This window comes from Macaca nemestrina, chromosome 2 (assembly GCF_043159975.1).
Source record: "Macaca nemestrina isolate mMacNem1 chromosome 2, mMacNem.hap1, whole genome shotgun sequence".
NCBI classification, from domain to species: Eukaryota; Metazoa; Chordata; class Mammalia; order Primates; family Cercopithecidae; genus Macaca; species Macaca nemestrina.
This window is the reverse complement of record NC_092126.1, coordinates 182772562-182786594: the sequence shown is the minus strand read 5'-3', so window position 1 is coordinate 182786594 and position 14033 is coordinate 182772562. Positions and strand designations below refer to the sequence as shown.

Below are 14033 nucleotides of genomic sequence, written 5' to 3'. Positions count from 1 at the left end.
AAGGCTTTGCAGAGCTGACCTCTTTTCAGATGGAGACAACCTGGCAACTCAACTTCTCTTAGTAACTTATGCCTTTGTCTTTTTCAGGACACCTTACATAGCACTATTGGCTATAACCTGCTGCAGTAATTACCACCGAATAAATTAACTTAGGCAACCTGATGAACTCACCTCAGACCTTCGCCTCATTATTGTACAGTTGCCTCCTGCCCACCACAGATAAAGGAGCATTCATTCTGTTCTGTCTCGTGTGTTTGAAAGCACGTCTTGCGGCCGGGCACGGTGGCTCAAGCCTGTAATCCCAGCACTTTGGGAGGCCGAGACGGGCGGATCACGAGGTCAGGAGATCGAGACCATCCTGGCTAACACGGTGAAACCCTGTTTCTACTAAAAAATACAAAAAACTAGCCGGGCGTGGTGGCGGGCGCCTGTAGTCCCAGCTACTCGGGAGGCTGAGGCAGGAGAATGGCGTGAACCCGGGAGGCGGAGCTTGCAGTGAGCCGAGATCTGGCCACTGCACTCCAGCCTGGACGACAGAGCCAGACTCCGTCTCAAAAAAAAAAAGCAAGCACATCTTGCTTAGTGAGGTTCATATAAGGAATGCTGGACCCAAATCAAATAAACAAGTTTCCTAGTAGGAATACAATAGCCATTTCCTGATTTCTTTGAGATATACAGCAATAAACTACCATGTACTGAGTGCTTTCTATGTGCAGGATACTATATTGAGAACCTTATATTCGTAACTTAATTACTCCCTCATGGCAATCCTACCTGGCACTACTATTATCACCTCAATTTGTAGATGAGATAACTGGGGCAGGGTTGACTTCATGGGCATGTGGCATATACAGTCACATGGAGCCCCATGCTCAGAAGGGCCCCATGCTTAAGGTCCTGCTGTCACTATCTTGACATTCTTAATCCTTTCATCTTTGAACTTGTGTTTTGTAAGGGAAGTCTGATGGGACAATAGAGCGTGCATGTGAGTGGGGGAAACAGAAGCAATAAGCATGTCTGCATTTTCTTGCCTCCTCACTCATTTAAGGCATTGGAGGAATCCATTATCATATAATTCCAAAGGAACCATGATGTGTGGGAGTTCCGCAAGACTCAAAGGTAGAACAAGTATGTCACATTTACCATTCAGTAAAAAGGTAAGGAGGGGGACACCCAGAGCTGTGAGAGGCCATACTTTCCATTCGAACCAGAACGTGCTTTAGATGCAGAAAGAAGGCAATGGCACTTTAAGGTACCAATGACCAAGAAACTCTATCATATCCTTTCTTACTCATGCATCAGCCAACCACTTATGCTGCAAATGATAAAGGAGAAAAGGGAAAGAGAGGGAAACCCATAGTTTTGTTTGGCTTTTTTTCCAACTCTTCCTCATTCAGAAATAAGTTGAAAGAAGAGTGTTGGTAGAATGTGCACATATCAAGAAGTGAAACAAACAGCTGAATTAGTTTTGTGCAGCATTTCCACTATTCTGGTAGGAACAAAATACATATGCACAATACGCATGTATAAACTGCGAAATTTGAATTGTGCAATTTCAGTAGTTTCACTTAGGAGTTAAAGGCTCTTACGTTTGCATTTAAACCTGGGATTGAACTAAAGATACAAAGTAAACTTCATGCTAATAATTTTACATTTTTTATTTACTAAGACATCAAATAGTAAATAAAATCAATCAATAAATAAAATCATGACAAAATGAGAAACCACAAAAAGGAAAAAGCTTTATATTTTAGTATCTTTAACAACAATTTTTTCATGTTTTTGAACCAGGGGACCTGCATTTTTATTTTGTTCTTGGCCCTGCAAGTTATGTAACTATCTTAATCAAGTCTACAAAATGCTTTTTAAATAAATCTCAGGAATTCACTTTTAGAAAACAAAACCCCTAGTTTTCCTAAATTGTTCTCACTCTAGCAGAGTCTCTTAGAGTTAACCTTTTAGATTCTTTCTTGATATGGATTAATTATGCCTAATGCGTAGAGGTTTTTATAAAAAGATCTGAAACACTAGAAAAATAACATATACAGAAGCCAAAGATAGTACCATGATCCAAGACATATGGTTATATGAGCAATTTAAAAATACCTTTTGTTATGATCACAGTTAGTTTGCATAAAGCATAGGCTGTTACAGCCCATTACAAATTGGAACAAATGTTGTTACCTGGGTGCATGTGTTGGCTCTCACTGCTCATTAAATATTTCCAACATACACATAGTTTGGGAGTCTTTGTGTGCTACTGGAGACACAGGTGTGGAAAAATAAAACTAAAGAATAGGATTTCTCGGAGCTTGCAGTGAGCTGAGATCGTGCCACTGCACTCCAGCCTGGGCAACAGGGCCAGATTCCGTCTCAAAAAAAAAAAAAAAAAAAAATAGGATTTCTATTTCTTTTCTGTACAATAAAATTCTTTGTGGATTTACAGTAGCCTGGAAATAAATACATTGTAGACTGGAATTCTGCCAATATGTATTACTTCATTTAGAAAGATATATAATTAAAACGACAATTTAGGAAAAGTTGCAGAGAATGCAGTTACCTTAACAAAGTTTCCATTTCTAATGTTTAATTCTATACAATGTGGCAGACTAATTAAATCTAATTTGCTTAATATTTTGAATGCCCTATGGTGGAGGACAGGGGCAGTTTACTGCTTAAGGAAATCTACTGTTGAAATATTTTGTTAATTACCGGATTTTTCAGTAATACTCTTATAATTGCAGTTTGATAACTCCCAATTTTCACATTTTGGGTCTGCTCCCATTAGAGGACGCCTGCATTGTAAGCCTCACTGCTTCAGAATGTCATCACAGGGAAGCTTAGTTCTGCATGCAAGGTTTCTGCCATTAAAGTGTCCACAAAAGAAGCATGAAATAAGCCAAGATAATCCTAAAAGAAATTAGGTAAGGGGGTCTGAGAAAGGCCCTTGCCACGTTTAACAATTTTTTCATTAAACTAAATTTCTGGACATAAGAGCACAGACTCTGGAAACAGATTAAATCCTGTGCAACTACATGCTAGTACAAGTCAAAGTACTTAACCTCTGTGTACCTCAGTTTCCTGCAAAGTAGGAAAAATCATACCTAGTTTCATAAGGTTCTTAAAGATAATTAAAGTTGTAACAAAGGCCAGGCATGGTGGCTCAGCCTGTAATCCCAGCACTTTGGGAGGCCAAGGTGGGGGGATCGCTTGAGCTTGGGAGTTTGAGACTAGCTTGGGCAACAGGGTGAAACCCCATCTTTACAAAAAATACAAAAATTATCCACACATGGTGATGGGCACCTGTAGTCCTAGCTACTCAGTAGGCTGAGGTGGGAGGACTGCTTGAGCCCATGAGGCAGAGGTTGCAGTGAGCTGAGATTGCACCACTGTACTTCAACCTGGGTGACAGTGAGAACTTGTCTTAGAAAAACAAAAACAAAACAAAACAAAAAACACTAACAATGTCAAACACAAAAAGTATGAATTAAGTATTAGTAACGATGGTGATTTCTAGAAAGCAGAGTTTGTGTTCTACAAAGTCTAAGGATATATTACAAGAGAGGAAAATGTTCAAAAAATCTTTATAGTAAGGATCATTAGGTTCCAAAATGCAAGCATTTCACAATAAACATTACAAACCAAACTCATTCATAAATATTGATGCAAAAAAACCCTAAAAATATACTGACAGGCAGAATCTGGATTCGGCAGCACATAATACAATAACAAATTATTACCATGTATAGTTTATCCCAGGAATGTAACATAAAGGGAAAAAAAGGCTGGGTGTGGTAGCTCACGCCTGTAATCCCAGCATTTGGGAGGCTGAGGCAGGAGGATCACGAGGTCAGGAGATCAAGACCACCCTGGCTAACACAGGGAAACCTCATTTTTGCTAAAAAATACAAAAATTAGCAGGGCGTGGTGGTGGGTGCCTGTAGTCCCAGCTACTCGGGAGGCTGAGGCAGGAGACTGGTGTGAACCCTGGAGGCGGAGCTTCCAGTGAGCCGAGATCGTACCACTGCACTACAGCCTGGGTGACAGAGCAAAGACTCTGTCTCAAAAAAAAAAAAAAAAAAAAAAAAGTAACCCTATTTCCACAGGTGCTGAAAAGTCATTTGAAAAAATATTATACTAATTCTGAATAAATAAGAATTCAGTGGAATACTTTCTTATAAAATATATCTTAAAACATCTAAATCAAATGTATGATCCGATCCTCCTTTACTAAACATGCCAGACCCTTGCTGGCACCGAGAATGATACTGGGTGAAAAAAACAACAAGACTCTGAGTTGAATTTCCCATTGTTTCTATACACCAATAACAGACAAACAGCAAGCCAAATAATGAGTGAACTCCCATTCACAATTGCTACAAAGAGAATAAAATAACTAGGAATCCAATTTATAAGGGATGTGAAGGACTTCTTCAAGAACTACAAACCACTGCTCAAGGAAATAGGAGAGGACACAAACAAATGGGAAAACATTCCATGCTCATGGATAGGAAGAATCAATATCATGAAAATGGCCATACTGCCCAAGGTAATTTATAGATTCAATGCCATCCTCATCAAACTACCATTGACTTTCTTCACAGAATTGGAAAAAACTACTTTCAATTTCATATGGAACCAAAAAAGAGCCTGCATAGTCAAGACAATCCTAAGTAAAAGTAACAAAGCTGGAGGCATCATGCTACCTGACTTCAAACTATACTACAAGGCTATAGTCACCAAAACAGCATGGTACTGGTACCAAAACAGAGATATAGACCAATGAAACACAACACAGCCCTCAGAAATAACACCATGCATCTACAACCATCTGATCTTTGACAAACCTGACAAAAACAAGGAATGGGGTAGGATTCCCTATTTAATAAATGGTGTTGGGAATACTGGCTAGCCACATGCAGAAAGCTGAAACTGAATCCCTTCCTTACACCTTATACAAAAATTAACTCAAGATGGATTAAAGACATAAATGTAAGACTTAAAACCATAAAAACCCTAGAAGAAATCCTAGGCAATACTACTCAGGACATAGGCATGGGCAAAGACTTCATGACTAAAACACCAAAAGCAATGGCAACAAAAGTCAAAATAGACAAATAGGATCTAATTAAACTAAAGAGCTTCTGCACAGCAAAAGAAACTATCATCAGAGTGAACAGGCAGCAACCTACAGAATGGGAGAAAAATTTTGTAATCTATCCATCTGACAAAGGGCTAATATCCAGAATCTACAAAGAACTTAAACAAATTTACAAGAAAAAAAAACCCATCAAAAAGTGGGCAAAGGATATGAACAGACACTTCTCAAAAGAAGACATTTATGCAGCCGACAAACATATGAAAAAATGCTCATCACTGGTCATTAGAGAAATGCAAATCAAAACCACAATCGGATAACATCTCATGCCAGGTAGAATGGCAATCATTAAAAAGTCAGGAAACAACAGATGCTGGAGAGGATGTGGAGAAATAGGAACACTTTTACACTGTTGGTGGGGGTATAAATTAGTTCAACCATTGTGGAAGACAGTGTGGTGATTCCTCAAGGATCTAGAACTAGAAATACCATTTGACCCAGCAATTCCATTACTGGGTATATATCCAAAATAATTATAAATCATTCTACTATAAAGACACATGCACATGTATGTTTACCTCAGCACTGTTCACAATAGCAAAGACTTGGAAGCAACCCAAATGCCCATCAATGATAGACTGGATAAAGAAAACGTGGCACGTATATACCATGGAATACTATGCAGCCATAAAAAAAAAGGTGAGTTCATGTCTTTTGCAGGGACATGGATGATGCTGGAAACCATCATTCTCAGCAATCCAACACAAGAACAGAAAACCACACACTGCATCTTTTCACTCATTAGTGGGAGTTGAACAATGAGAACACATGGACACAGGGAGGGGAACATCACACACCAGGGCCTGTTGAGAAGTCAGGGGTGGGAGGAGGGATGACAGGGATGACATTAGGAAAAATACCTAATGTAGATGATGGGTTGATGGGGGCAGCAAACTACCATGACACTTGTATACCTTAACAAACCTGCATGTTCTGCACATGTACCCCAGAACTTAAAGTATAATTTTTAAAAAGTAAAAAAAATTATCACTTTAGAATTTTAATGACTTAGATAAAAAGTAAATTTTCATATACATTTCTTTCCACATTGTGAAAATAAATTCTATTTCTTTTCTATTCTTGCTTTTCCATTTATTTTTCCTTTTTAAATAGAGATGGGTCTCACTTTGCTGCCCAGGTTGCTCTCTAACTTCTGGCCTCAATAAATTCTCCTGCCTTGTCCTCCCTAAGTGCTGGAATTACAGGTGTGAGCCACTGTGCCCAGCCTCACTTTTCCAGTGATAAAGAATGTGTCAGTGTAAGCCTTTCCCTCAACAACTTAGTGAAATGTGAAAAAAGATTTTAAAATAAAAGCATCTGATGTTCAAAAAAGTACTTTATAAATTAAACATGCCAAGACTTAATCTGCGGATTACTGCAAACAGGGGAACATAGTAAAAACAAATGAATTCATCTGTATTAGCACAAGTAGCTCAACATAGAAAAAACAATAGAAATGTTTGGCTTTACCCATCAGCCAAATTAAAAAAAAAATCTCCTTTTAGGTTAAAAGGATCAAGATGTAGGAGACTGGATATTCACTAGATCCCTTCATTTTCTCAATCTCTTCATCTATTTCTGGGCTGTCCATTGTGGATGCTTTTTCTTGGTAACTGCTATCAGTATCTGTTTTAGATGGTTTGTCTTGTATCTCTAACTGCCATGATCTCTTGAATTTCATCTGTCATCTAAGCCTAAAGCTTTATGCTTAATCATTTGTGGTCTGCTAGCTGGACTAGCTTCAGGAATGTCAGTGTGTTCTACCATTAAGGTCATTTTGGCTACTACATCGAGGTGGAGGTTGTAGTTACAGCTACTTTTAGAAACATGTCTGGTTTTTAAAGACATAACACATGATTGAAGAAATTCAGAATCTGGATAAAAGGTCCGCAATGCTTGACCAGGAAAAATGTTCCCCTGAGGGTCTTTTTAGATGTTCTTCTCTCCTGCTGCCTGAATCTATGCTCATCTCCTTTTCTCAGTTTCTTGTTTTAATCTGTTTACATCCTTTACTAGTTTATTTATTGCTTGTTCACTGTCTTCCACTTTTTTGCATATACTCTTAATTCCTCTTGTAATGAAGCATACATTTCCTTTATCTTATGTACCTCCTTTAAAGATCCATCTTCTTCAAAAAATGTAGAGCTGTGTGTTTTTACTGCTTGGCTAAAACCAGTGGACATACAGGAACCTGATACAGTTTCATAACCTAGTTGTTCAGAAATACCCAGACTGGCAACCGCTAAAGATACCCTGTGAAAAAGTCCTTTTTGAGGTTTATATAAGGCATGTTTCAGTCAATGAGTAGAGCAGTTTTCTGTTATTATACTTGGTGTTAATAGTAGAAAAACAAGCTATTGGCTTGAAAAATGCTCCTGCAAGTTTTTGTGAAGCAGTCTCTCTATAAACATCATGATCTGATCTGAATGATGATGGAATTTATACCAACCTATCACATTCTTTTTGACATTGGAGAATATTTTCTTCACTGCTTGCTCACTTATTTCACTTGAGGAATTATAAAAGCTAAAAAAAGCATGGAATGTATTTCTGAATGTCAGTTGTATGAACAACTTCAACATCATCCATTTGGGAATCAGTAATGCTATTCTTGGCTTCACCTTTTACTGCCTCAAGAAGAAAACCTTCCGTGTCACAAACCGTGCTGGGGTGGTGTAAGGCAAGCTGGTCAACACATAGCCTGAGAGCACCTGCTCTTACCCTCCGTGCTGCCGCCGCCTCAGGCTACACAACACCTATCTTCACAACTTCATTAATCTAAAACGCTTCTAAAATAGTTTACAGAAAAGGAAATGATCTCTTTTGTAAAAAGAACAGACAACATAAAATGTATGCATCAATGGGTCAAAGGAAGCTCTTTCCATAAGTATAAAATAAAAGCCTCAAGGGGTGCAAGAGCAGTACCATTAATTAGCAACTTTATTGTTTCTTAGTTTTATGTAAAATAGTAGACTGATTTACAGTTAAAGATGCTTTAGAATTTGATGAAATAAGGTAACTATTTTTATTAGAAGCCAGTGTGGCACATCATGAGACCCTAATAAGAATAAAATCAGCCACAGAAAACAAACAAACAAACAAATAAACAAACAACTATGCCCATGGAAATCTTCATAACGGAAATATTGTCGATTCTTATTTGCATCTGTAGGTGTCCACATGCCACATTTAGCTATATTCAGACCTGAGCGGGTATAATCTGAATTTAAGCATCCTCTAGCTCTTGACATTTGGCCGACAGCTCCTGTACTGCATTTCACCAACACTAACCCTGAGCAACGTCTGCCTGAAAAACACCCTTGAGAAATATTGCTATCTTTTAAGCTCCAGCAGGGAGTTCCACTCACCCACTAGTCAGTTCTCAAAAAAGGGACCTCCTAAGTGTGGCCGTGAAACAGGTACACAAACAGCTCACCAGCACCCTAGGCTCTGTGGCTCTGTGGCTGTCAGCTGCCTTTGCCCCTGCTATAGATGGGTCCCCTGTGGCCTGTTAGTAGATGAAGGGGAGAAGGGAGAGGGTAACCCCACTGAAGAAGTCAGTCTAGGCAGAGGCGGGCAGGCCTGTGGGGAGTGGAATGTAAAAAGAGTAGAATGCTGTTGTCTCGTCACTTATTGAAGGCTACTTACCAGTAGTTCTAAGTGTCAGCAGGGGGACCAACTTTGCGCTCCACCCACCCCACCCATTGTCCTATTCCGGTGACAAAGAACTGAGTAATAAAACCAAATTGACACCACAACAGCAAACTGGTTTCAGTAATGGGGTATAAAAATGATTCATAACTCAACTGTAGTCCATATCCACCCTGAAGACCATTGCTGGGAAAAGATAGGCTCCAATATTGTTGATGCCATCACTCCACAGGACAGAATCAATAATGACTACAGAAAACTCACCCATCCATGACAAGTAAGTGACCCTGAAATAATTACATATGAAAAGGCCAGAACAGCAGCAACTGAGAGTCTGGACCAACTCAAGAACATCACTAATGTTCTTTCAGGAAGGAGGACGTCACTTCCGGAAAAACACTGATGGGTATTTTTCTAGAAAATTGGGGAAATCCTGCTGTCTGCTTGGGCATGTGCTAAGTTGTAGCTTGGCAAAATTTCATGGTAGCTTGAAGCTCAAGTAGAATACAGAGTAGCATAAGTAATGTCAGTGTTATCCCAATTTTACATTAACACAATACATACAATATAATTGACTAAATTAACATGCAGTGTTAATTTTTAATACATCACTCAGTAGATTACTAGCACATTGCCCTTAAACATAAAAAAGAATGTCTACAGAATTATGGAGCATCACAAAGTAACATAAGTCCTCCACCTTTTAGAGTATTCCTAAGCCCCTGAAAAAAGCCGTAAGAGGCTGAGGATCACTCTGGATGTGGGCCAGGCTTTCAGTTCATGCTCTGTTTATGCGTGGACCTCTAAACCTGGAAACATAGTAATTGCTCAATAAACATGTTCTGAAAGAATGAATGAATCTGCTCTTCTACCCCTTTAATGCCTGGGGCTAGAATAAAGATGAATGAAGGCAGAGGTTTTGCAGGCAGAAGAGGAAAAAAATAATTAGAGGGTTGGGAAATAGCACAATCAGCACAAATATTTTTTGAAAAGTGAGTAATCAGTTAGTCTCTAATAAGTCCTATTTGTAGGACTGCTTTTTTTTTTTCCTCAGAAAAAGTATATGTTTTCACGTGGAACAAAAAACTTTTTCCTCCTTTGCCTGAAAAATAATTGGAGAGCAAATTTTAAAGCAAATCCTGCACTATTCAGTAATTATTTCCATTAAACATTACAAGATCTGTTGAATAATGAACCCACACCCAGTTTGACAGAACACTCTGTTATGCCCCATGGCTTAGAGAATTCTGGCTTCTCTCACTCTTTAACATGCAGTCTGCAGGACCAGGCCCCTGGCAGGCTGAGCTCATACTGAAGGTTAAGCTTCTCACAGAAGTGCAGCCAGCCGTACCACAGAGCAACGATGCAAAAATGACTAGGTACAGCAGCCACTGCTAGGGTTCCAGAACGTTCACAGGCCTGTTCTGAAGGGAGCTTACGGCTCATGTTGGTGCGGATGTTGTCACAAGAGGGGTTGCTCAGAATTGTTTGGAGTTAAGTAACAGCAGTGAGAAGCAGCCCCTCGTTGGCCCACTGTAGAGAGTGAGTGGAGCCTCTACATATGAAATGGGAGTGCGGCATTGACTGGAAGAGAGGATGTGGGGAAAGGGGTATGGGAGGAAGACAAGCGGGGGGAAAGAGGGCATCTCTTTCCAGCAGTGTGTACTCCCAATGGCTCTGCCATACTTGGTCACCATTTACAGCTTTCTAAGGTTGTCTGGAAGAAAAAAATGCATGTACTTTTTCTAAACAGAGGGTTATTTTAAAGACAATCCATTGAGGAAGACATTATTGGAGGTTTTACTTTCATTCTGTGAGAGGTGGGGAGCCAATGCTATTAAAAGCATGCATTTCACCCAAGGCTGACTATATAATTTGCAGGGTCAGATGCAAAATCGAAAGGTAGGACCCTAAAAAGAGTGCCATTGAAGGCACAACATTCAACTTGTACTTTCTTCCACCATATCTGTCTTGGCCCATCATCATGTTTCTTTGCTATTTAACATTACACTTTGCAGGTGGGTGCAGACCCTCAGCCCACTCCCTTCCCCCTCCACTTACTATCTCCCTCCAGCAGCAGTCCCAGGATCAAGACCAAAGTGCTTTGCCCTTATCCTCCAACACACCCCCAAGGGGAGAAAAGTCAATCTCCGTTCCTCACAGGTCTGCCACCCCAATTCATAGACCCCCAAGGGATTGCCATTTCTGCACTGGGACATACTGTGTACCTGAAGCAGGTGAGAGGGAGGCTTGCCCCCACCAAATGCCCTACTTAACACACAGTGGCACTGCCAGACACTGCAAGGACTGCTACCGCCATGCCCTGCCAGATGTCATCACGGAGGTGTGCACACCCAAGTCCCTGCTGGAGGTGGAGGGCAGCTGATGTCGCTGAAATAGGGATGGGAAGTGGAAGGCAGCCAAGCAGCAGGGACACCAGGGCTGGAGGACATGACAGCAGAGAATCAAACTAGGGGAGGGGCTGGGAGGCCAAGCACAGGAACCCAGGCTCCAAGCCCTCTGCACCTGCTCTGTTGTCTGATAGGACCTCACTTACAAAATAAAATGGAAAGATAAATTAAGAATTCATGACAGTGAGAGCAGGGCATTAAACCCAGAATGCAAGGTCCTCTAAGTGCACTGGTCATCTGACTGTGAAGCCAACCCCGACCCTTCCACTTCCAGTGCCTGCACACTAACCACAACGCCGAGGTTCCAGGTCATTTCATTTCCTGTATAGAGTCGGGAGCATCTCCGTCAGCCACTGTCCCAAACTAACCCTGCTTCACTCGCATGCTCTGGCAGACTCTCTCCCCGACACCACAAATGTTTAAAAACTATTTCTCTTACCCACTTGCCACATCCGTTCCTAGTTTAGCAGACCTGTTAGGCATTACAGTTGTTGGCTTTATTGCCTGTAGTTTTTTCCTTGCCCGTGTTTTATATGTGTATCCCATGGAGAAGTTTAGTGTACAGTGTTGTCTGTTAACTGGTTTAAGCCTTGGCAGGGGCTTGATTTTTAAAGTAGAGACTGTACATTCCCACACACGCATTTTCCAGTGAATTCACCACTTTGTTCACGTTATCGCCACAGGAAGTGCGTTTGGATATTTTTCTTTATCAGGACTTTGGATATTTTTCTTTCAATTTATAAAGCCAGGTCACATTAGCTCTCAGATAGTATCCAAAGTCAAAGCCTTCAAATTAGCAAAGGTTTTTCTTTCTTTTTAGATGTTCTTGTCAGCTTTTCCATGTAGGAGTGGGGAGTCAGGAATAATTTATACAAGATGAGTTTTTAACATTGAGTTCAAAATTACCAGAACACTTAGAGGCCATGGAGAAAAGCACTTTGGTGTGGTGTTCAGATACAGGCTCAGGAGTCAGCCTGTTACTTGTAGATTTCTTAACCTCTTGGGGACTGTCTTCAGTGGGACAAAGAGAATGCTAATAGTACCTGCTTCATGGGGTTGCCGTAAGGATTTAATAACCCATTTCCATAAATCCCTTAGCCCAGCACATTGTAAGTGCTCAAAAATATTAAATCATCGGGTAACAGGTTGATAAGAACTGCCACTCCAGCATTTGACCATCCATGTGCCCAGCCTGGAGAAGAGAACACAGCAGTGGCAAACCTGTGGCAAACGCTCCAACCCTTCATTTTGTCTCTCTCTTCTTGATGCAGAGCATCCCCAGTGGCAGAGAAAAGGCTGGCTATTACCTCGGGATCAGATTGTGAAGATTGTGAAATATCTGGGGACCATGCTAAGATTTCTAGGCTTTCTCCCATATGTAGATTGTCTATAGATTTTTCAACTAAACTGGGGTACTATTGAAAGAAAGGAAGCACAATTAATTATATCAGAACAGCAGGTGTCAACCATAACTATGCCAGATAAAAAAGGGTATATAGTTACTTTACTAATAGGGTAGAGTCAACCCTTTACCCCAGTTGAATAATTTTTTTCTCCTGGATATTTTTACTATAGGCAACTAGGGACTTGTTATTTGGGCAAGGAGCCTTCCCTAGCAAACGCTGGGGAGCCAGCTATTACAGCTATGAATATATTCACCTTGATTGTGGAGCCCATCAGGGAAGGTGAGACTCAGCTCTGGTCCTCAGGAGCTTACTATTTTGCTGGTGAGACACGACACAGAAGAAACACACACATGACAAAAACAATTGGAGAACAATACAGAAGAGTGTAACCTAATGCTGGCCTTCATGGCATAGCACTTGGTATGACCCATAGGTGTCAGAGAGCACTGAATGTCCATGGAATGGAAAATATTTAAAGGAAAATAATATGTGGATAATCAGGAAAGTTGATGTGACCACGTTCCTTGGTTTTGAAATGTAAAAGAAAATGCTAGAGTTTAAATGCTATCTTATACATCTATTCCAGATAACCCTTTAATATCCTTTTACTGGCAGCTGTCTTTCCACTTAAGACCCCTTCTCCATAGCAAGACTTTTGCAATGAATCTGGGACCATATGTCTTTTTGGCGCATGACAAAAAAGGCCATTCGCCATTCAGGGATACTCTTTTGGATACAATTGAGAATGACTTTTTAAATTTAGATTTTGATCTCAGTGCATTGGGTAATACATTTGAAAAAATTGTGCTTTATATTAAAATACTGTGAATTTTTGTATTGTATTTCCAGAAAAGATAGACTTGGCGACAGTTTATCATTTGATGAAGTCAAGCAGACCAATGAAAACATTGTACTTGAATCCAGTAGAAAAGAACAGGACTTTGAAAGATGTTTTCCTTACCAAAACAGGATGAAATGGTCATCTCTTATCATACAATGGCTTTCTGGTATAAACTGATGAATTGTTTAAGAAATGGTATACGTTTATTAAGAAATTGATACCTATTAGGCTAATTTCTTTAAAAATTCCTTTGAAGCTTAAGTTCTGGTAAATTTTGTGCCTTGGAGGAAAAAAAAAAAATCAAATGATTCTGGGATTCCTGTTTTTTTTAATGATAAATTTGGACTCATCTTGAAGATTTAAAGCCAAATACTTCCCAAGTGGTAAATCTATTTCCAAAGAAATAACTAAGAATTAGATGACATTTTGAAAATAATTTTAAAAGAGAAAAATCTATCTTAAATGGTACCCACAACTGTTTCAGACTTTTTGGGTCTTTCCTTTTCCTCTTTCCCATTTATTAATCCACCCATCCACCCATCCATTCATTTATTGTGTTTCTGAAA

General features: G+C 39.9%; 1 protein-coding gene and 1 pseudogene across 25 annotated transcripts in view; both read right to left on the bottom strand.

Annotated features, from left to right (window-relative positions):
- The window catches only part of ABI3B (ABI family member 3 binding protein), a 244785-nt gene that overhangs the window by 154095 nt on the left and 76657 nt on the right, over positions 1-14033 (bottom strand). The window lies entirely within an intron of this gene.
- LOC112425872 (BRCA1-A complex subunit Abraxas 1 pseudogene) lies at positions 4075-7884 on the bottom strand (annotated as a pseudogene).